Source organism: Cupressus sempervirens, chromosome 1 (genome assembly GCF_028749045.1).
Source record: "Cupressus sempervirens isolate cs-2001-9-10 chromosome 1, ASM2874904v1, whole genome shotgun sequence".
NCBI lineage: Eukaryota > Viridiplantae > Streptophyta > Pinopsida > Cupressales > Cupressaceae > Cupressus > Cupressus sempervirens.
The window spans coordinates 358,462,052-358,466,635 of NC_143118.1; positions in this window are offsets into that span (position 1 = coordinate 358,462,052).

Genomic DNA, 4,584 nt, shown 5'->3' on the forward strand with positions numbered 1-4,584 from the left:
ATGCTCATCAAATTATCCAAGTGTCCACCAAGACTCATCTAAGAATAATCTCTTCTCAATTCCATATCAAGTGAATGCCCCTTAGACTTCCTACTATAACCATCAACTGTCCCAACAAATATTTATATAATCCAAGAGAAATCAGCATTACCATTGTCTCTAAGTATCCATGAGCAAATGTAACCAATCAATCCATGCCAACTCCAAATGCAACATAGCAATATCTTTAAGAATCCAGCTTATGATCAATGTAGTCAATACCAAGAAACTAAACCAAGCTCATTGTCAAAGTTCCAACCATGGCCTTAGGAACATAAACATGACAACATGATCTTACCATCTCAACCAAAGAGACAACATGCTCCATATGAACATACTATAACATGTTAAAATTCTAAACGCATATCAAGAGCATATCATGACATAATAATAAAATAATCCTCACACCAAGGATAACATGTCAAATAAAAGCATTAACCACACCTTTACCAAGAACCCTATAAGTCCTCAAGATTCAACCATATCCACACACCATGAAGAAAACCATCTCCACATGCCATGAAGAACAATCTTCACACACCATGAAGATAAAAAAGAACTCTATGAGTCCTCAAGATCTAACCATCTTCACACACCTTGAATATAACCAAGTGCACCATGCAAATGTCAAAGACACTTTTGCAACAACATGATCTAAGACAAATGTCCAACATGTACACACACTCAATAAATATATCAATACCAAAAGCTCCCACTCAATTGTGGTACCAAGTCACCTATGGCATCATAAAATTCATCTCCTACATGAAGATCCTCTAGGTCTACACTCACACAACCAAAGTGTCAGTACCAAGTAAAACCAAGGTCTCCAAACCTGCAAGAAGATACAAACCAAACTAGGAACTAATCCTACATTGTCACCTCATCACTATCACAAGCTCCCACTAAACTATGTATCCAAGCTATCTATGACATCATGATGAAAAACTATCCTCTAACAATTAGACTCAACCAAGAAATCAAACCATCAAAGAACTCAAAATTCAAATCATGAGCTCCTCAAAAGAAACTAAATAAACATGATCCTCAACCAAGAAGATATATCAACATAATCAAATCAAAAATCCAAACTAATGAACATCAAATATGTACCTATATATCCAATCATGTCATGCCAAAATACATGGCACCATGATCACATCCATGAATTGAGCATCAAACTCTCTATGTGTCCAACTTGTCAACATAGAATAGTCAACCATAGTCCTCCACCATGGGTATACCTGGTAACATTATCTCATCGCTTCTACATGAAGGAAAAATTATCAAATCATGTGAATTAGGGAATAGACAACCCAAATCCAAGCCACCAATATGAATATGCATTAATAATAAAAGATCAATGGGCAAAGACAACCCATAACCAAGCCATAAATGCAACCTATAAGTATAGACCACTTACAACACTGCACGACTTGTAGACCCAACAAGTCATCATACATATCCAAACCAAACACTGATAACCATATCATCATAAGACCAATCTGAAATATGAACTGAGTATACAATGACACTAAATCTTAAATCTCCAAACATACAATGTCATAAACTCACAATGTTACCATAGTCAATATATGCCATAAACTATTCAGATTAATATATCACCAAATAAACCATGTCAAACTTGCACCAAATCTGAACCAATGTGTACAGGTCTCCAAGAGTTTTTCGTTGACTATTCAAAATCTAAAATTTGACTCTGTATGCCCAAGTTATGCCCTAATCTGTGCTCAAAATAAATAACTTCTAACTTTTAGGCTCTTAAAATCTAACAAAATTTCAAAATCATAGAACCAAACCTACACCATGTTGTAGTACTTTGAATTAGCTTTCTAACTCCTATAAGAAGTCTGAAATCTGATATCCTAAGAGAAAGTTATGGTCATTTCACTAAGACATTATTTTTACCATTTTCAATACATTTTTTTTTGTGACAAAAATTTTGATAGGATTAAATTTGATAGCCATCATAGGCTGAAACTAAAAAACCTTTGTATTTCCTCTAAAAATAGCCAAACTAGGGCAAATTATATATCAAAATTTATGAAAACATCAACCCAAATCCAATGGGAAGGTCTATTTTTATCCAAGAGATCATTACCACAAGCCACCCCCTAAAAACCTCATTTAAATGTAGCATCTGAACAACTCTTTTGTCCATAATTTCGCATGTCCAAAAATTACCAATATCTCATCATAACAACAAATCCAAAAACCCTCAGATCTGCAATAAATAACTCATATATCTTGCCCTTTCTTTTATCCTCTCATGCATTCCCATGGATTCAATCTAGGGTTATAATAATAAAACCATAGCTCTGATACCACTTGTAATGAAACTTGCGATAAAGAATATATCTGTTTCTACATAACCTATAATAGATATGAAATTAAAATCCACATGCAAGAGAATAGACAACATACCCACAAAAATGTGACACAAGATATACCCTAGGAAACCCTTATTGAAGGAAAAAACCTAGCCTCCAAAAGCATCCATCACCATGTATTATTCAGCAAAAAAAAATATTGAAATACAATCATGGAAGCCTTCAAAGTCATAGCCACCACCGAGCAATCTATGTGAACAATCATGAATCCACACATCCCATGCCATGCTTCCAACCTTCACAAATGCTCCCTTGGCTAACCTGTCAAGCCTTGTCCTGGTTAACTCTTTCTTTTTACCTTTTGTCTTCTCACACCAACAACTACCCTTGTGGCTGCTTGTATAGTAGCAAGTCTCACAAAACTAAATCATATTACATAAATCATGTGCTAAAACCATGTGCTACCTCAACCATTGACCCCACATTTAATATTGAAATTATTTTTTCCCAATATTAAATAATTACATGAAATATTATCACAATGAAGTACAATACAACTCATCAAATATATCCCATGGGAAGCTTTACATGTTACATGTCCATCTAGGTGATCATAGGTACAACATTACATAATTAAATAATATAATACAATATAACAATATTATGCAATGTGTGTAACACCCATTATCTCAACAAGAATGTTTAAATGATACATGAAAATTCTAAAATAGTAATAAAAGTAATATAAAATCACATTTGACATGCATCAGAATGTGTAAATGATATTTAGCCGATAGGCTTTACTTTTGGAGTTCACTTCTACTAGATTTTGTCTCACGCCATTCGGAATTTGTCACAAACTAACCAAAATTTGTTAGATTTTGAATCATGCCCACAGATTAAAAAAAATTGAGGCTTTATATTTGATTTTGGAAGCATATCTTTCAACATTTATAAAAGGCATATCTTTCAACAATCATAAAAGGGGGAGAAAATCTTTGAGAAATCTTATCTATAGATATGGGGGTATGATAAGATTGTCACCATTGACAGCCTATGCAACACACCATTTAACTCAACTCATGCATTATATCTTTCCTTGAATTCCATATTCAGTCATTGACAACCAATTTCAATCAATCGAATGGGCTAGTGTAGGTTGAGTGGAGAAAGTGTGTTCTCACATCATTTGAAGAAACATTTGAACGTGAGAGGTTGCAAGACAAAAGCTTGCTCATGCGCGTGATGCTATGGTGGATGTTGTGCCAAGATTTGTTTCTTGTGACTTGGTGATCGTCGAGAGATGTGGTGATCGAAACTCATAGAACTCAAAGCTTGATCCAAAAGTCAAGCTCTTACAATAGTCTGAGGTAGAAAATATTCACCTTGGCAATAACATGCCATTTTTCTTCCTCCTCCCATCAATATTTGTTTGCAGTAGTAGCATCCTCACCCTCCTCTTTCTCCATAACATTCTCCTTTTTCTCCTCCTCCTTTTCCCTCTCCTCCTTCTCCCTTAGCTCTTTCTTTGCACCATTTTTCCTTCACCACCCTATTCTAGCCAAGGCCCTGCAGCTACACCCTATCAATACGATTGTAGCCATTGCCAGATGTCGCTTAAAAGTCTTTTCTTCAATGGATTTTGCCTCAATCTCTGCTACATTCTACTCTTTGCTCAAGCTTTTCATACAAGATTTCTATGCACCTATCAAGGTTTGGTTCAAGTTCATTAGTGTTGCATTAGCTCCTATGGCGAACTCTCAAGAGACCTTTCATGGAGCCGTAGCTATCTATGCCCCACTCCTAGTCTACTTTTTTAAGAGCATAGGACAACATATTAAAACAAGTCGAGACAAGGGTGGAGAGGGAAGGAATATTTATCACGCCAGGAATTCCTCTACAGCTTGGGGCTCGTATTATATAAGATGTTGTATTACGAGGCACCCAGGGAGCACGCACATGGCTGGCCTCCATTGATGGGGTTTTGCAAGGGAAACAATCAATATTATATTTCTTTTATCATAAATTAGCAAAATATTTAATAGAATGTTATCTAACAACTTACAAAATTAATCACAATCAAACTAGAGTAGATTAAATTAGAAAAAAGACAATTAACACCACATGCCACTAGCTTAAAAAGCCCTCTTGCTGTAGGGAATATGAGCATTGTTATCATATATATAAGAAAGCC